Raw genomic sequence first — 19,516 nt, forward strand, 5'->3', positions numbered from 1 at the left:
CCAATTACATGCAAGAGGAACTGGGCCAAAAATATCCCGTACCCCAAGAAACGGAATATCCAGCCTTAGAACAAAGATTTACTACATTTATTAAAAATTCAATTACAGGGATTTCAGTATGAACAATGCAGCATTCTCAACACTCACTCTCGTCGATCTTGAGACAGTCGTCCAGTTTTGTTCATACATGACACCACAAAACGAAGTTACATCCTAAAAAACCTAACAAGGGTCTGGATTGGTTAGTAAGGTAAACTTTATACACATTCAATAAGAGATAAGTGTGGGAATTGAATAAAACATAACAGGGGCCAGATTACAGAAACTTTTCACCAGTGCAAGTGCAAAGTTTGCACGGTATTAGCCCCAGGGCAAAGTTTGCCCTATTTTTAAAAACACTGTGATACATTGAAAAACCATTGCAATCGACAGATGCAGTTTGGCATATTAACAGCACACGATCAAAAATTGCCCTACTGCAAAAAAGATGCATTTTCACTACATTTTTCCACCAGGGCAAAGTTTGCCCTAGTGCTAATACAGACTGGCATTAGCCCTAGGGCAAACTTTGCCCTGATGCAAAAATGCATCAAAAATGTATCATTTTAGCACTAGTGCAATTTTAGCCCTAGTGCTTTTAATATGCCAAACTGCACTTGTCAAGGTGCAATAGATTTTTTATGTGGCCCAGTGTTTTTAAAAATAGGGCAAACTTTGCACTAGTGCTAATACCGTACAAACTTTGCATTTGCACCAGTGCAAAGTTTCTGTAATCTGGCCCCTGGTGGCTCCTCCTGTGACCACCTCTAAATGTTGCAAATACAAACATTACAGGTTAGTGTGAAGTGATTGTATTGTGCAACAAAGTGTGAGCTTAACATGGAAGGTGGTTAGAGATTCGGCGAAAAGAGTCTTCGGAGTCTTGGAGCTTTGTAAAGTTACCAGGCCAAGTGTAACTATTCAAGGTGGTGAACGGCTGCAAAGGTGCTGCATGTTCTCAACAGGTTACCATCTCCGATCTCCTAGGCCTTGAGAAAGAACATTCGGCTTTGAACCTGATGTATAGCTTTGTGTCATCCTCCCTTCAGTTCGATGGGAACAGCCACCCCAGGCTGGCTCAAATGAAAAGACTCTGGGCCTCACCCTGGCACTAAGTGGTTAACGGCGCCGTAAAAAGCTGCGGCGCCGTTAACCACTTAGCGCCTTACTACGAGGTCCCTTTGCGGGACCCGACCTGAATGGCTGGTCTGGACCAGCCGTTAAAGTAGGGACCCGCAAAGGGACCTCGCAGTCAATTACGGTACCGCAGTTTGCGGTACCGTAATTGCCGCCTTCCCCATTCCCATTGAGCCCTATGGGGCAAAAATGGGAATGGGGAAGGGCCATGGGGAAATGGGGAAATACTGCCCCGCCAACCTTGGAATGGGGCGGTATATCCCCATTTCCCCATGGCGGACTCGTTACAACACCGGCACCAACCATGGTGCTAATAGCGCCATGGTTTAGCGCCGGTGTTGTAATGAGGGCCTCTGTCTTGAAAGTTCATATCACGTGTGTAGGGGCCACAAAATGGATTTCCCCTGCTTGCAATTATGAGAATGTTTAGCTTGTATTCCGTGCAGGTGTGCTATATCTTCTGCTAACTAGAAACGTTCATTTACTCAGTGTCCTTGGCAACGCTGTGCACGGTGGCTGCACTGGAAGCCCGGTCTGCGTGCTTTAGAGGGATCAGCCTATAAGGTTTTCTCATTATTCCCGAGTCCTTTATGCTCCTTCCATTCACTCCAATTTACTTATTGCTTCCATCTTGATTTACATGGCTGCCCATCTTAGTTGTGTTAAGCATCAGCAAGCAGTTCATATGTATTCTTGTACATCTTGCGGTTTCCGCATAGCAAAGGTGTATGTGTGTCAGTCCTCTAACTATGTGAGTCATATGCATGTTCTTTGTGTCTGCCAGCAATAAATCTAAGTGTCTGCGTAACCTCATGCAGGGATATCTATGTACTTCATGTCTAATGCATGGTGTCAGTTGTGACATCATCGGATTTCTTAGTGGTTGCAATCAGTCAACTTGTTCCATTGATTGCAGCTGTATCCTTTTAACACCACCATCAGGATATGGTCTGAATGGTTGCCTGAGCGAGTAGCGTTTCTCACTCCTGCAATACATCGATGATAGGAAAGGAGGGCCCGGGAAGTATGTACACCTCTTGATTCTCAGCCGGCGAGATGAGAGTGGGATAGGTGCAAGGGGGGCAAGGTTTGGTCTCCCTCTTCAGGACTCTGCGCCCTAGGAAGTCGAATACTACCTGGTCCACGGGCAGTACATAATTGGGAGTGGATTAAGAGTGGGAAGTGAAGCGTCCCGATAATGCTGCCCAATATCTGATCTCTGCCCCAGGAATAACCCCTGATTTGTGTATTGGAATTGGCTTTAATTGGAAATGATGACCGTTACAGTCATCCCAGTTACAATGTTTAAATGAATTAGATTGTGGTTGGATTATGCTGATAGGGAATAGGATACATTGGGATGGTTATGTTTCAGGATTTACTTTAGCAGGGTGAGGACTGTTCTGAGGTAAGGATGAATGTGTAGAGCTTGTTTTGACACCAAAAACTGACATACATTTCTCAGTGTAGACCAAGAATATGCAGTTTGGTGTGTTCTGGAGTAGAAAGAACAGTTGTGAATGAACAGGGATTCCTCTTCCATCCCATCAGGCTTCCGGCACCTTTGAACACTTTTCAGAGACAGGAGACAGAAGAAAAATCATCAGGCATGCCCAAGAGTTTTCACAGCAATCGTTATTGGATGTAGGCTCAAGACACTCTGGAAAAGCAGTCAGCAACATTTGCTTTCAACCTGTTCATATAGGCTTAGTTGGATAATGCAAAAACCTCATGCAAATGACTACTTGGTCAAAGTATCCTTCTGATAGGTTCTCTTAGTCAGAGGGAAAAAACTCACTTCATTGTGATTGGTTGACTTATCTGGTGCACCCCAAGCCCACATTAGCATACTTGGCTAATAGACTGTTAGGCAATTTTAGACCCGGCTGAACACAATTACAACATTCTTCAACTTCTGCCAAAAAAAATGTAATCGCATCACTGTCAATCCTTTATCTACTTTTTGAGGTCCTGCCAAGTTTAGTTAGCCCTTATACCGTGGAGAAATAAATACGCTCAATTATATGATGCCAGGTAATGCAGCTGGTCTGTTCAAATTGGTAGTTTCCGTTGCCTTTATCTGACTTCCTCACTCTTGTCTGATTTTCCTGCCAAGTTCCAAGATTAACCTCCCAGACTCAATTATCTCAAAGCGAGATACTGCCAGAGATCATTTCATGTGTCGGTTTCTGGTGCTTTATCAGCATTAGTCAAAGTTTCCACACCTGGCTTTAGAAGTGGACACAATTTTGTGCTTGAGGTATCCATTTTGAAATATCTCTCAGTCTGCCTACTGTATTTAATCCTTCAGGGAGCCATTAATTATTTATTTAAGCATTTCTCACTTTGTATCTCTTATTCATAACATATTTCTATATTCTCATGACATGTGTGTGATATTTAAAGCACCCTTCACTTACTGGGTCATTTTAACCCAAGTATGCGCAACGCAATGTGCACATTTTATCTTAAAATAAAGGCACTATAATCCTGATTTCTGCAATAATAGAACCATTGATCTGCCTATCATGTTATCTGTACTCAGTTGAGGGGGGAGGGGTTGACACCCCTATAATACACACCCCCCTCTGGTTGATATTCGACCACTGATTAATGTACAACCACTACACCCAGTGTCCACCCTCCCCATATACAGTGTACCTATGCATCCTTAACTCAAACACCTCCCACCCCCTCATTGAAGTGCTCTCAACATGGGAGGTTTCATAAAAGACACTTCTAAAGAATCAACAGTGTCTTCAACCATATTGTATTCTCCTAATCTAAAATATGTATGTATCTCTATTCCGTCAAAAGACCATGGCATATGTTTCACCTTCTTTTAACCATTATGTGTCTGTATCCTCAAACAATAACTATGTTTTGCTCCTGTCTGGATCCCACCCCTGTTACCCGATTAAATTTAAAATAACATGCACAACAAGTGATTTAAGCCACCACGAGAATTGGGAGAGATCATTCCTTGAGGGAACCGACCAGCCCATGTTCTCCTGTTCCATCCACATGCAACGTTTCATTGTTCATATACACCTTTTCGTTCCTCCCAGCCCACAACACTTCCTTTGGCCCTACCCTCTCCCCATTCAAATTTAATTTCATCTTCATTTTATTTGTCTTCAAACGGCATATCTTCCACTCGATTCATCTTATTCTCCTTATTCCAAGTTCAAGAACTTTCTCATTTTTAGTCTATTTATGTTTGTTTTATTTGTCCTTTGGGCTACTTTGCAGGAAGTTCAATGGCCCCTTAATGCATAGGCCAGTCTTTTTGGATTAACTGTTTTTGTGATCACAGAGGACTCAAATTCTCAATCTTCTTCATTCACATAAAATAATCAAGGGGGGGCATTCGATTGTTTCTGGGGAACACAAGGATGGGGTAGTTGTATGAAAATATTCTTCACGGTTGGTTGCAACTGGGCATCTGGCTTGGTCCCTCAAAACCCTTTTCATGATGGGTTTTTCTCCCTGCTCGCAGGATCGGTTGTTGTCAATCACCTAGTGTGCAGGTACCTCCCGTCCATCTGTAATATAAAAATGAATGAGTTTCTTGAAAAATAAGTGCATTTTTATCGTCAGCACTGCCTCCTCAAACCCAAACCTTAGAATAATCATATCCTTTTTAAAACATTTCTACCTTCTAAAAATAATAGCTACTGATTTTTCTCTTTTTCTAGTATAATAGGATGGCTGCTTCTTTCTCCCTTTCCTGCATTTCTTGGCATCACCTATGCTTCATACATACTGGCTGATACCGAAGTGTGGCTATGACATGAGACATACGGCACATACATATTTGCTTTTCCTTTCAATTGCCCTATTTTTTCATGGCATTTTTCCCCCAAAATGATATAGTGTACTTATTAAATAACAAAGAAAACAGTTTCTCTGTGGTTTTGTTGTTCTTCACACCACAGAGTTCATACAATCTCCTTCTTTAAGATAAAATAATATAATAAAATGTCATACCGCCGAGCTCCTGGCGTCTATGGAGCCGCTGGCGACGCGGAACTTAGCTCTGTTCGCTTTGGCCACGCCCCCTGGTTCCTGGTTTCCCTTCCCCTGATTCTTATTGGTTGGGCGCTCCGCGGCCCGGTGTTTTAACCGGCCACTTCCGGTTCACGGATGCGTCGCAACGCTTCCAGTTCCGTCCGTTGGCTGAGTTGCTTGCTGCCTGTGACATTCTCTCAAGTCTCTCGCTTGTCTGCTGGTCGGGTCCTCGTACCCTGTCCGGTCCCTTCTGTTCTTCGTTCCTCCTTCCGCTAGTCCCATCATCCTTTCTCTCTCTCCCTTGGTTTTACTTTCTTTCACCCGTCTCCCTTGCCCTCCTTCCAACTTGCTCACCCTCCCTCCTTCCCATCTTCACTTACCGTCTTTTTCTCCTCTTGTCTGTTCAGCTCCTTCTGCTCTTCCTCGCCTACCTTCAGTATTGCTTGCTGTGACCTCCCATGTACCAGACTCCGGCCTGTTCCCCTGGACTGCCTTTGCTTGCTGTATTAGTCACTTCCACTCCTAGCCTGTGTACCAGATCCTCGGACCGCTTACTGGACTGCCTGAGTTCTGGTGTATTCTCTTCTCGTGTTGCCTCCAGACACTTTCCACCAGCTCTTACCTTTCACGTATTCCTGGTTCCACGCCTACAAGACACCCAACTATATACAGGGGTTTTTTGTGCCTAAGGGCTTTTTCCCCTCTTGGTCGATCCCGGGGGTGGGGCCCCCTGGTCTCCCCTCTTGGGAGGGGCACGGTGGCTTCCTTCCGGGGTCGTCCCTATCTTCATTAAAAAAAGGTGTCAGCCCGAAGAAAAGAAAAGAAGGGTTCTTGGAAGGAAGAAGAAGGTGAGGAGTCGGGGGAGGGGGAGATTTCAGAAACTACACTTTCGGACGAAGATATCACCGAACCCGGTGACAGTTTGCTACGCCAAAAAGAGATGGCCACCCCACAGCAGGTACAAGAACTCGTAGCCGCTGTACAAAGTCTAAGTCTGGAGATGCAGAACCTTAAGACAGCTAACGCCACCCTTGAACAGCGTCTTACAGACAGAGAAAGACCTTTAACTGATTTACCTCCACTTCCCCTAGTATCGGGGAAGTTCGATGGATCCCCAAAGAAGGTTAAGGAGTTTCTGGACGCTTGCAATCTGCATTTTTCCTTTCGCCCTCAGACCTTTGCCTCAGACCACGCCAAGGTGGGGTTTATGATCACCCACATGACCGGGAATGCCCTGGCTTGGGCTACCCCTCTAGTAAACCAGCCAGACCCGGTTTTACAGGAATACAATGCCTTTAGGGCCCTGATACAACAAACCTTTTTGCGAACAGAGAGTACATACTTGGCCTCGGAGGACCCCCTTGACATCCGTCAGGGGAATTCTGATCTACTGACATACATCACCACTTTCAAACAGGTGGCAGCTGAGGCAGGTTGGCAGGAACAGGCTCAGTATGCCATATTCCGGCGAGGTTTAAGGGAGGAATTAAAGGACAAATTAGCCCGAATAGAAAGACCGGTGTCTTTCGCCGAACTCCTGACAGCTACCCTCCGAATTGACTTCAGAATGACGGAAAGATGTCAAGAAAGGAAGAAGACCAGGCTAAGTGTACCCCCTCTCGTGGAGACTCACTCACCTGCATCTGTACCCTTACAACGGACAACTAAAGAAGAACCCATGCAGATTGGAACCACCAGAGCCCCGCTCACACCAGAAGAAAGGAAACGGCGCAGGGATGGTTCCTTGTGTATGTACTGCGGATCTTCATTACATTTATTAAGAGATTGTCCGGAGGTACCACCCAGAAGGTCGGGAAACGCTCGCCCTCGGTAAACATTGGGACGCATTACCGAGGGGCTGCTCTTAGTCCCTACGCGCCTCTTTCTGTATCCTCTACAGAAACAACTGAGGACTCCCGGTTGATGGTGCTCACTGTTTCTCTCAGAGTAGGCCACAAGGAAGTAACTACTTTAGCCCTACTCGACTGTGGAGCAGCAGGGAACTTCATGGATACCCATTGGGCTGAACGACATGGAGTCAAGAGGATAGCCAAACGAGAAGATCAAAAAGTGGAAGGTGTTGATGGCGAACCTTTGAGCTCGGGTTTGATCACTCACACCACTGAAGCACTTACTTTGTCCATCCAACAACACACCGAAAGTATCACATTCGATATCATGAGGGCTGCTCACTTCCCTCTTATCCTGGGTATCTGTTGGCTACGCAGACACAACCCTAATATTGACTGGTCTAAAAACGTACTTAGTTTTCAGTCCTCACTATGCAAATCGGAATGCTTGCCTGAACCAAGATTTGAGACCGTCAAGACCACAAATAGCTACGAAGTCAGAACGGTGCACTGTCTGCCACACTACCTGAAGGAGTTCAATGAAGTGGCAACTGAAAAGATACCCGTCGAGCTCCCTCCACACCGGCCTGGAGACTGTTGCATTGATCTCACTCCAGGTGCATTGGTACCCTTCGGTAGGATGTTTCCACTGTCATTAGAAGAAAAACAATACCTCCGAACATACCTGGACAGCAACATGGAGAACGGGCTCATAAGGCCTTCCAAGTCCCCTGCAGGGGCATCCCTGTTCTTCATCTCAAAAAAGGAGGAGTTGAGGCGTGTATAGATTATCGCGGTCTAAACAATGTTACCATAAAAGACCGGTATCCTATGCCATTGATAACCGATATCCTACAAGCTGTACAGGGTGCTACCATCTTTACCAAACTCGACCTGAGGAATGCTTATCACCTACTCCGGGTGCAGAAAGGAGACGAATGGAAGACAGCATTCCGGACTCCTTTCGGACTTTTTGAATACCAGGTAATGCCATTCGGGTTGGTAAACACCCCGTCGGTATTCCAACGATTTATGGACAGACTATTCTCCGATCTCCTGTGCCAAACCACATTGGTTTATTTAGATGACATTCTGATATACTCTCGCACACCTGAAGACCATGTGGAACATGTCAGGGAAGTATTCAGAAGGCTACAGAGAAATCAGTTGTCTGTTAAGCTCGCCAAATGTGTGTTTTCAGTCTCCTCCATTCCTTATTTAGGATACATTCTGTCAGACCACGGTATCTCCATGGATCCTAACAAGGTGTCTTCCATCATTGAATGGCCCTCACCCACCTCAGTCAAAGAGATACAGAAGTTCCTGGGGTTAGCAAACTTCTACCGGAGATTCATCCCTAATTTCTCTCAAAAGATATTACCCATCACCTCGCTCTTAAAGAAGTCTGCAACTCCATTCAAATGGACAGCGGAGGCGGAAGACAGCTTTGGATATCTTAAGGAAGCCTTCTGTTCAGCACCCATTTTACAACAACCAAACCAACATCTACCCTTCGTTCTAGAGACGGACGCTTCTTCAAGAGATCCAGGGTACAGAACATCCGGTGGCTTATTTCTCGAAGACCCTAAACTCCAGTCAAAGGAACTACTCGGTCATTGAGCGAGAGCTTCTAGCCATGAAAGCGGCCTGTGTAGAATGGCGCCATCTGCTTCAAGGAGGAAGGTTTCCGTTCACCATAAGGACCGATCATAAGAACTTACAGGTTCTCAAACAGTTCGAGTGCTACAATACTCGACAGGCCCGATGGGCTCACTTCTTCGCCCAATTCGAGTTCCACATAACCTACATCCCTGGCAAAATGAATGTTGTAGCCGACTCTCTTTCCCGCTGGAGTGATTACCTGCCTGAGTCGGAGACGCATCTTGAACGGATGTTTCCTCAGTCCAGGACTATTGCAATTGTTTCCAAATTCCTTCAGCAGGTACAGGAGGATTCAGGAGGTCGTTTTGAAGTTGAAAGACACTCTAAAGATCTGACCTATGAAATCAGGAATGGCCTTTACCTTGTAGGAGGAAAACTTTATCTACCCACTCCGGCTTTTCGTAAGACCGCACTTGTCTGGTGTCATGATTCCAAACTAGGAGGACACAGGGGAGTGGCTGGAACTCACGACTATCTTTAAAGACATTTCTACTGGCCTAAAATGAGAAGGGATGTAGAGCAGTACGTTCAGTCATGTATCATCTGTCTGAGGAGTAAGTCATCCCGTAAACGACCAATTGGTCTACTGGAACCAAATGCTGTACCCAAGGGTCCCTGGAGCACGATATCTACTGATTTCATAGTAGATTTACCCCCGTCTGAAGGATGCACCTATGTCATGGTGGTAGTGGATTAATTTACCAAATTGGCTCACTTCTCCCCATTGCCTGGCGTTCCTACTGCAGCCAAGATGGCGGAAGTGTTTCTCCAAGATATATTCTGGCTACACGGTCTACCTAACAAGATAATTTCGGACCGGAGTAGTCAGTACACCTCCCGGTTCTGGAAATCCCTGTGTATCAGACTAGGTATCGAAAGAGCTCTCACCTCTGGATTCCATCCACAATCCAATGGGCAAACTGAACGCTTGAACGGAACCCTGGAACAGTACTTAAGGTGCTTTATCAACTCCCAACAAGACAACTGGTGCACACTACTCCCTCTAGCTGAATTCTCTTACAATAACTCCACACATGCCGCTCTGGGGTTCAGTCCTTTTTTTGGTACATATGGTTTTCACCCTCGCTCCATTCTTCCTGTCTCTGGCCTCTCTACTAACGTACCATCAGTAGATTCTTCCCTCTCCCTCCTTAGAGAGACACACAAGAAGGTAGAGGAAGGCCTTAAGTCAGCCCAAGCCCGGTATTGCATTCAAGCCAACAAATATCGTAGACCTGTACCAGGATGGAATGTGGGTACCCAAGTCATGCTCTCCACTAAATATTTACCTCGTTGGGTACATCCCTCCAAGTTATCTCCCAAATTTCTAGGGCCATATGAGATCATACAGAAAATCAATCCTGTGGCTTTTCGCTTAAAGCTACCCAACAACCTAAAGAGGGTCCACCCTGTTTTCCATGCTTCCCAACTCAAGTCATTTCATGCTGACACATGGGAACGACAGGTTAGACAGGCCCCGATTCCTCGGGATTCCACTCGAGCTGAATATGAGGTCGCCCAACTCTGTGACTCCAGGTATCATAAGGGCAGGCTGGAATATTTGGTTAAGTGGAAGGGCTACCCTTCCTCAGAGAACTCTTGGGAACCCATCACACACATTAATGCACCTGTCCTACTTCGCAAGTACCATTTCTTTCATCCAGGGAAACCAGGGGGAGGAGCTTATAGGAGGTGGCATACTGTCATACCGCCGAGCTCCTGGCGTCTATGGAGCCGCTGGCGACGCGGAACTTAGCTCCGTTCGCTTCGGCCACGCCCCCTGGTTCCTGGTTTCCCTTCCCCTGATTCTTATTGGTTGGGCGCTCCGCGGCCCGGTGTTTTAACCAGCCACTTCCGGTTCACGGATGCGTCGCAACGCTTCCGGTTCCGTCCGTTGGCTGAGTTGCTTGCTGCCTGTGACTTTCTCCCGAGTCTCTCGCTTGTCTGCTGGTCGGGTCCTCGTACCCTGTCCGGTCCCTTCTGTTCTTCATTCCTCCTTCCGCTAGTCCTATCATCCTTTCTCTCTCTCCCTTGGTTTTACTTTCTTTCACCCGTCTCCCTTGCCCTCCTTCCAACTTGCTCAGCCACCCTCCTTCCCATCTTCACTTACCGTCTTTTTCTCCTCTTGTCTGTTCAGCTCCTTCTGCTCTTCCTCGCCTACCTTCAGTATTGCTTGCTGTGACCTCCTGTGTACCAGACTCCGGCCTCTTCCCCTGGACTGCCTTTGCTTGCTGTATTAGTCACTTCAACTCCTAGCCTGTGTACCAGATCCTCGGACCGCTTCCTGGACTGCCTGAGTTCTGGTGTATTCTCTTCTCGTGTTGCCTCAAGACACTTTCCACCAGCTCTTACCTTTCAAGTATTCCTGGTTCCACGCCTACAAGACACCCAACTATATACAGGGGTTTTTTGTGCCTAAGGGCTTTTTCCCCTCTTGGTCGATCCCGGGGGTGGGGCCCCCTGGTCTCCCCTCTTGGGAGGGGCACGGTTGCTTCCTTCCGGGGTCGTCCCTATCTTCATAAAAAAAAGGTGTCAGCCCGAAGAAAAGAAAAGAAGGGTTCTTGGAAGGAAGAAGAAGGTGAGGAGTCGGAGGAGGGGGAGATTTCAGAAACTACACTTTCGGACGAAGATATCACCGAACCCGGTGACATAAAAAGACAAAACAAACAACATAACAAATTCAAAACATCTTTTAAAAAAAGGATGTGATCTTCAGCCGTTCCCTTTCTTTCTTCTTGGTGCATCCGTAGCTGAAGAACAAGACGCTGGTATAGGTTCTTGCTCCCTGTAGAAACCAAAATAGAGGCACAGTCATGTTTAAGCTGGCAAAGCGATCAGTTACTTCCTTAACGTAGGCCTTTGTTCTTTCTTTCAACATGATGTTGCTGAGGTCCTCTGCTGGCATTCTCAGCTCACTAAAATGTAGGCTGTTTTTCTGAAAAATAAAAATGTTGGTGCACTTTTAGTTGAATTGTCATAAGTGTAGTAACAGGCTTGTCTTAGTCTGTTCCGCTATGCTGAAAATGTTCTATGTACTTTTGAAGTCGTCCTCCTGAAAGCATGGGGACCACAGCCTCTTCTTTCTTTGTTGTATTTATTCTGTTGAGACCTAATTAACATTTTTCGTTGTCCTTCCTACACCAATCTTGCCTACCCATGTTATTTGGAACCCAGCAGTGATCCTATTAAATGCATGCGAGTGTGGCATATAGGCAAACATTATTTTGCCTATCCTTAAAGTTTCATGCATTTGCCAAATGTGCATATTTGGCATTTCCTTATCACCAGAATTACTAAAGGTTACTCAACCTATTACATGGCCATGGTAGTGGCCGTGTAGTTTTAGTTAAGTTGCTGTTTCCATAGGAAGAGCACTTTTTTGGCCGGCTTATAACTCCGCTCCCCCTGGACGAATCCTCACCAAACTTCGCAAAAAAAAGTATATGGCCTACTCTGCAAAGTTTGGTGAGGTTTTGTCCAGGGGGAGCAAAGTTATAGGGGGGGTCCCACAACTTCTTTTTTTCCCATAGACTGAATGGGGGAAAAACTTTGAGCACGGCTACAAATCAAACCGCTGGATGGATTTTCACCTAATTTGCAGCAGGAGCAGTGGTTTGGCCCCGAAAGCGTGCTTTTGTACATTTGGTGAAAATCCGCCCAGTAGTTTTTTTTTGAAACGATCAAAAAGTAGGTCTAAAAAATGTGTGATATCTATGTTCGCTCCGCGGACACACTTCCCTGTTCGCTCCACAGGCAGGACACCGATTGGGTAATCGGGTGCGTCAAGTCTGCGGACATGTGACGCGTTCGCTCATTGGATGGTGTAGAGCTTGAAGTGCGTCAGATTGTTTCGATGCGCCCGCCATCTTTGATCCGTGTTTTGGTGTCCACGGACATCGCTGCAAAAACATATAAAAAAACACAACATTGCACTTGTTAAACTTATTAAATACTGTCTGGGGAGGTGAGGGTTGATGAGGATGGGACGGGATGTGGTAGCAAAAAGCAAAAAAGTGTTTTTTTTTTGCACAAAAGTCATACAGTATATTTGGAGGTAGGGTGGGCAAATGTCCCGTAATTTGCAGGATTGTCCCGCAATTGGTGCCTGTGTTCCGCAGTTTGCCGAGTGGCTCTGCGGGACGCGGGTTGTCCCAATTTGCTCTGTTCGAGCACAATTTGTGATCTAACAGAGTAAATTAGGAGTCACAATTAGTCATGCTGGGGGTTGGGGCCGAGTGGGGAGGGGGTCATATACATACATTTCCCGCGAATGGGAATAACAGTGGCTGGCAAGTGGCAGTTATTCTGTAAATAAGAGTCCTGTTGCATTGCATTGCAATCACAGCTACTGATGTGACAGGGTTGCAGGCCGGTCATGTCAGTAGCTTCGGGTGAAATGTATTGATTCTGCCAGGTGAATGACGCTGTGACGTCATCAACATCTTTTGTACCGCAAAGGGATCTGATGAAGTTGGCCACCCTATTTGGAGGTATTCCTCAATATATTGTGCGTAAAATACCGGTGAAGGAGTAATGTGTCTGTGTTACAATGTATTTAAAATAATATTGGAGTCAGATTGGCACCCCCTAGAGTTTGGCATCAGAGGCAGCCACCTGCAGTGTTTGATGGAAACAGCGGCCGTGCACGTGTATGACAATACGAGTTCTCATGGGTACGTTGAGATGTGTTTTTGCAAAGTGAGAATGTATTTAGATTCTGAGTGAAGGTCACAAGCTTTGATTTTTTGGTTGCGAGCTAAGGCAGCCCACGCATAGGACAGAAAGTAGAAGGGTCAATTGTTTTTGGACCTTGAGAGAAAGGGGTTTTTTCGTGAAGAGTCAGTGAGAGGAGGTTTGTAATAATGAACATTTGCTAAGGTTATGCATTCCAAAAGTGTGTACGGAACATGTAAATTCAGTTCATGAAGATTCTTTGATGCAAGCGGATTGAGCATTACTGACTGCTTTACGTGAAGAGAATGGAGACGGTGAATGTTATGTAAGTTTGCTTTTGATGACTGTATACCGGAACAAGCTTTAACCTATTATTATCTGAAGATTAATTTCGGCAATGCAACTGAAGTACTATTTTTCTGTGTGGGTGTCTTTCTTATGTGGTTATGGAGAGCGCAGAATGTAGGTGTGCGTTGACTATAACTAGATTCACCCAGGTTCAACGCTAATATTTCTTTAAAATGTCATGTATGACCATATGGAATTGTGTATCAGTTTCTAGGTTCTTTTTGTCTTTTTCGAGATTTTTTGATGTGTGTGCTAATCGTTAGTTTGAACTCTATGCTGAATTAAGAAAATAATACATATATTGTAATAATAAAGGTCAGGTATTGATACATATTTTCTGATATGTTTTCCAAATAGCTACACGCTGCCTTACTGTGCCATGGATTCCAGATGCCAACTGATGGTTTCTTCATTCGCCAGGTGCACGTAGTCGTCAACAGCTGGATCACTGTAACTGTTTTGTGGGACGATCGGGCAGGGCCCATGTGTCCGTACGCTGCACTAGCGATTAGGAGTACCATAACATCTTTTATGGTGGTCTAGGCGTAAGTTGATGCAGACGCCCTGGAATTCACTGTGGGACCCAAGCGGTTCCTTCATCAAAAACAAACACTTTGTGTATGGAAAAAGAAGAACGTGTGCCTCACAATTAACATTTTCGATCACGAGCGAAGAAACAAATTTGCAATTTGATTGAATATGGGAACAGTCGGATGTTCTCAGAGGGTTTATTGTGAAATAAAAGTACTTTACAAATTGTATACTGTTATTGTTTTCTTTTAAAGACCCGTTTAATAATTTGAATTGTGACGTGGTATGTTGTTAGTCGATGTGTGTTGATTTTTGGGTTCTGAGTCACGTCACGTAGGTGATTATGGGCACATTTGGCTACGCTGAAGTGGAATGTCACTGAGAAAGGTGTTCATTATCACTAGTAATCACAAAGGGCACCAGAATATCTCATAATAAACCACAAGATGTGGAGTTTCTGAACACTGTAAAGGGAGTCATTTGTCATCCTTTTCAGTTATCTGTGGGCGCTTGGGAACAAGCTAATGTAACACCCCAAAAGTTTCATTATCACTAGGGTTGGTTATGTGAGGGTCAGAGGCGGGGCATATCATTTAGTGACATCCGGCCAGTTTACCTTAGGCCGATGCAGCAATGGTTAACAATAGCACAAGATGGACGCGCCCTGTTGCCAGATTTCGTATGTTTCTCAAAGAGGAGAAATGAGGTAAGCTGATGTGGAAATGTTTGCGATAAATATACGTATGTACAAAAATACATGGTCAAACCCTCGGGACAATGATATTTTGTGAGCATTGCACTTGTGAAACTTGTGAAACTTATGCAATAATGTTTGGGGAGGAGAGGGGTGATGATGATGGTTGGAATATTTCAGACGTAATTTCAAATGAGTTTACAAAGTTGTTGGAATTTTGAACACAGCTTATATGACGAATGATTTGTGTATTATTTTGACAGTTTTGAAAAAATAAAACGTGGGTGGATTTACAGCAAATTTGCGTAAGGCTCATTGGCAAGGATTGAGAGGCATGTTTTTTTTTAGTGCCTGAGGGGTAGGCTGTAGTCATGGTATAAGGTCATGAGCCGGACAATGTGGCTACTGCCATGACCAGAAGGGACAAAACATAGGATTAAAGGTGTCATGTCCACCTGGGACTGGATTTGTGGTAAAGTTATTCGCAATTAGGATAGATTTGAAAGGGAAGAAAAATGTGCTCATGTTAATATGGTTAGAGGAATTTTTTTTTCCCTTTTGGAGACTGCCATGGAAAGCGAAGAGGTGCCCTGTATGGAACTGGCGCTTTCCCTTTCCACGGTGGCCATCTTGGAAAAGGATTTTATTCCTAAACCTGGAACGGCGCATGAACGCTACAATATTCACATTACTATAACACAAAATGCAAATGGAAATGTTGGAAAATCTTATTGCGTCTATGTATTTTACTGGGAAATACAAAGTAGATGGAGTCTATGCAGTTTTTTTTTTTAGTTCTACTTTTTAACTGTGAAAGGTGGTTCCTAAAGGAACATTTATTTTGTTTTTGGATGGATTTTTTATTTTTTTGGCAGGAGAGGTAAGAACGAAAGATGGGGACGGAAATGAGGGAAGATGGCACCAAACACTAATATGGAGGGGCAGATGGAAAAGGGGGAAATGTTGTGCGTGTGTTATTTCTAAGGTAGGGGGCAGTAGGGTGGCCAGGTATCCTGGATTTCGTGGGATTGTACCGCAACTAGGGACTCTGTCCCGCGGTTTGCAGAGTGGCTGTGCGGGACGTAGGTTGTCCCGACTTGCGTCGGACAACCTGCCTCCAGCACAGCCACTCTGCAAACGGAAGTGGCCATCTGCTCAGTATGGCACTGGCGCCTGCTGCTTTCTTTCTCTGGGTGCCTCTGCAGCCCTGGCTCCTTTTGAGCCTACAGGTCGAGCTGTAACGCTCGGACACCTGCCTTAATTGAAATGCTAATGCTTTGTTGCTGGGGTCGTGATGGTCATGTTTGCAGTTAAAAACCATGACCATCACCTTCCCAGGACAAACCATTTGTATTTAAATTAAGCCAGGAATTAAAAGCCATTAAAACATTTTGTATTTAAAAGAGGCGGGCCAAACGTGAATGAAGTGATGTCATCACCGCCTTGTGGCCAAGTGTCCCGCGACAGACTATCAAAGAGTTGGCTACCCGAGGGGGCAGTGTTTCCCATGCTCCTTGATTACAGTATTGGTGGTGTCTCTTGGGGAGGAAGGATGGCGTTAGCTGATGTCATTTTAACGTAAATAGTCGTTTTGCCAAAAGTATGTACTGTGTACTAGATTGTTAATGGATGAGTATGAATAGGTGTTGGAGCTGTGCAAGGGAAATGTTGAAGTTGCAAGTTCCTACATCAGTAGAAAATGTAGTTCCAAACTGTCCATGAAGCACAGATGTTATTGTGAAGTACGTATGGGTTCTCGGACACGTCATCATGCTGTGCGCCAGCATATGGTCATGTGGCATTCTCTGGAAGGTGTGTAATGAAGTTAGATGTTCATAGACATTACGGTTAAGTTGCGCTAATAAAAACCTATGAAAATCAGTAAAAAAAGTTTGTTAAAGGGACGTTATGGTTAAGTTACGCTACTAAAAACCTATGAAATTCAGTAAAATAACCTTTGTTAAAGGGACGTTATGGTTCCAAGTAAAACCGAAAAACCTCTGAAATTCACCAGTTATGGTAAGCTAAGCAACCATAACTCGCGCCACCAACATGCACTGCTAAGACTAACACCCAGGACATCAAAGATGACATCACCAATGTCATTGATGACATCACTGATAACATCACATGTGCATTTACTTTTCATGAAAACTCTGTACAAGGGATTCTTATTATAATGTTGACAGAAAAAGTGTCAAGGATAATTGGAATAGATATCTTGACCTATGTAGTGCATTAGGCAATGCATTGAAATAAATGGCATTCTATTATGAAGTTCTTTACAGTATACTAAGCTACTCAAGTATAAATATAAGCATTGTGTGCAGCATACATGATGGAAGTGCAATATTCATAATCTTACCATTTTGAATAGTGAAATGATAAATGCTTTCTTATTAGAGTTTTGTGTACTGTGCAACATGTAATAAGTAGCTAATAAAACCACATTCTACATAACTTCATTATTACATACAAAACACAAAGACACAACAACACATACAAACATGAGTACATATAGAGAAAGTGAAGTATGCAAAAAAGCAGCAGTAGAAGCAGAAAGTGTTCACAACCTAACTGATTATCTTTATGCACAGAAAGGGTTGCTCTGCTTCAAACCTATTACTTCCCTATGTGCAAATATCACACGATGTGACTGCACCCTAAAGAAACTAATGCAAACACAAATATGAGCACAACCAGAGAAAGTACAGTAATAAAAAAACAGCAAAAGCATAAGAAAGTTTTGATAACCTTACTGATTGTGTATTTTTCCTATGTATATGTTTCATATGGTGTGAGTGGACACTAAGAGAATTATTGTAAGAACATATTTAAAATATAAGTCTACAAATATAGTACTTTTTGATTTTTTTGTTCCTAACTATTACTGTCTAAACTATATCACTAAAGGAAAAAACAGCAAGTCAGACATGTGATGTTATCAGTGATGTCATCAATGACTTTTGTGATGTCATCTTTGATGTTCTGGGTGTTAGTCTTAGCAGTGCACGTTGGTGGCGCGAGTTATGGTTGCTTAGCTTACCGTAACTGGTGGATTTCAGGGGTTTTTCAGTTTTACTTGGAACTTTGTTTACCCTTTAACAAAGTTTTTTTTTTACTGAATTTCATAGGTTTTTAGTAGTGCAACTTAACCATAACGTCCCTTTAACAAGTTTTTTTTTACTGATATATATATATATATTTAACTACTGAAAGTGAGGGTGAACAACAGCCCTCCAGAAAGCTTAATTTTTTAGAGGAGATGAGACTGTTGGGTATGGAGGGCAGGCTAAACAGCGGAAAGAAAGCCAGAGGCCGAGGAAGAGGAAAACCCTTGGGCCAAAGAGGCCAAAAAAAACAAGGAGGGGAAGGCGTAGCCTCCACATCAAAAGTGGACAAGTCGGAGCGATTAACACGCTCTGGAGCCAAGAAATAACTCTTAAAGAAATGAACACATTGGATATGTCTATTGTTAACCTGTCCACACATCCCCTCACCGCTGAAGAAACCAACATACTATAAAAGGGTCTCAATTTTTGCCCCTCATCACGTTACAACTATGCTAAAACCAGGATTGACTTTGATAAGTATATGCGCAAAGTCAGATTAAAATTTTTTTTTGCCATGTATCCTCCAAAACCTAAACCTAGAACTAATCTCCAGGGGGGCACACAAGTTTCTATTCAAGATACGTTTGCCCTCAGAGATTTTGAACTTTTGGACTCTGAAAGTGATTTGGTCACTGATGTTTGGGACCAAGGATTTGCCTCCATGTATGTCGATACTGCCTGGCCTGGCAAGACTCTACTCAATCCAGTATTTAATCCTGGAGGTCATGTTGAGGCCTTCCAGGACTTGGTCATACATGATTTAAAAAAGATCAGGAAACAACGAGTGCCTTATAAATCGAATCTTACAGAATTACAACAAGGCACTATGGAGCGTCTGAGTATGATGACTGACTACATTATCAAACCATCGGATAAAGGTATGAACATCGTCCTTATGAATCGTGAGGATTATATCAAAGAGGCACATAGACAATTGTTGAATAAGGACTGTTATGCTAAATTGTCAGGTGATCCATCTGAAAACATGAGCGATACACTAGGTCATCTACTGCAAACTTGGAAGGAGAAAGACTTATTGGATGAGGATATTTGTTCATACTTACATCCAAAGTTCCCTGTGACACCGACTATTTATTTTCTGCCAAAAATTCATAAGAGTCTTATTAGACCTCCTGGCAGACCAATTGTCACACTATGTGGGGCCTTGTTAGAACACACTTCAAGGTTCATTGATGAGACTTTGGTGTCATTTGTTACCTCTTTGCCTTCTTATCTAAGGGACACCAAAGACTTTCTGAGTCGCATAGATGGAATTCCATGGGAATCTACCTTCTTACTTACAACTCTTGACGTGGTTTCACTCTACACGTCTATAAGACACAGTGATGGCCTGAAAGCTTGTGAATACTTTTTGCACACACGTTCCTTGAATTATCTCCAACACTCTCAGATGATTCTTGAGATGATTGAACTTTGTCTAACAATTGTTTCCTCTT

General features: G+C 44.0%; 1 long non-coding RNA gene across 1 annotated transcript in view; it reads left to right on the plus strand.

Moving 5' to 3' along the window:
- LOC138489763 (uncharacterized) overlaps positions 1-14,479 on the plus strand; it is a 37,955-nt gene extending 23,476 nt beyond the window's left edge. The window contains exon 2 of the long non-coding RNA XR_011274890.1: positions 14,079-14,479. This is a non-coding gene — a long non-coding RNA (uncharacterized lncRNA). The remainder of the gene's footprint in view (positions 1-14,078) is intronic.
- The last annotated feature ends 5,037 nt before the right edge of the window (positions 14,480-19,516 follow it).

This window comes from Ambystoma mexicanum, chromosome 9, assembly GCF_040938575.1.
Source record: "Ambystoma mexicanum isolate Mex_15411 chromosome 9, UKY_AmexF1_1, whole genome shotgun sequence".
NCBI classification, from domain to species: Eukaryota; Metazoa; Chordata; class Amphibia; order Caudata; family Ambystomatidae; genus Ambystoma; species Ambystoma mexicanum.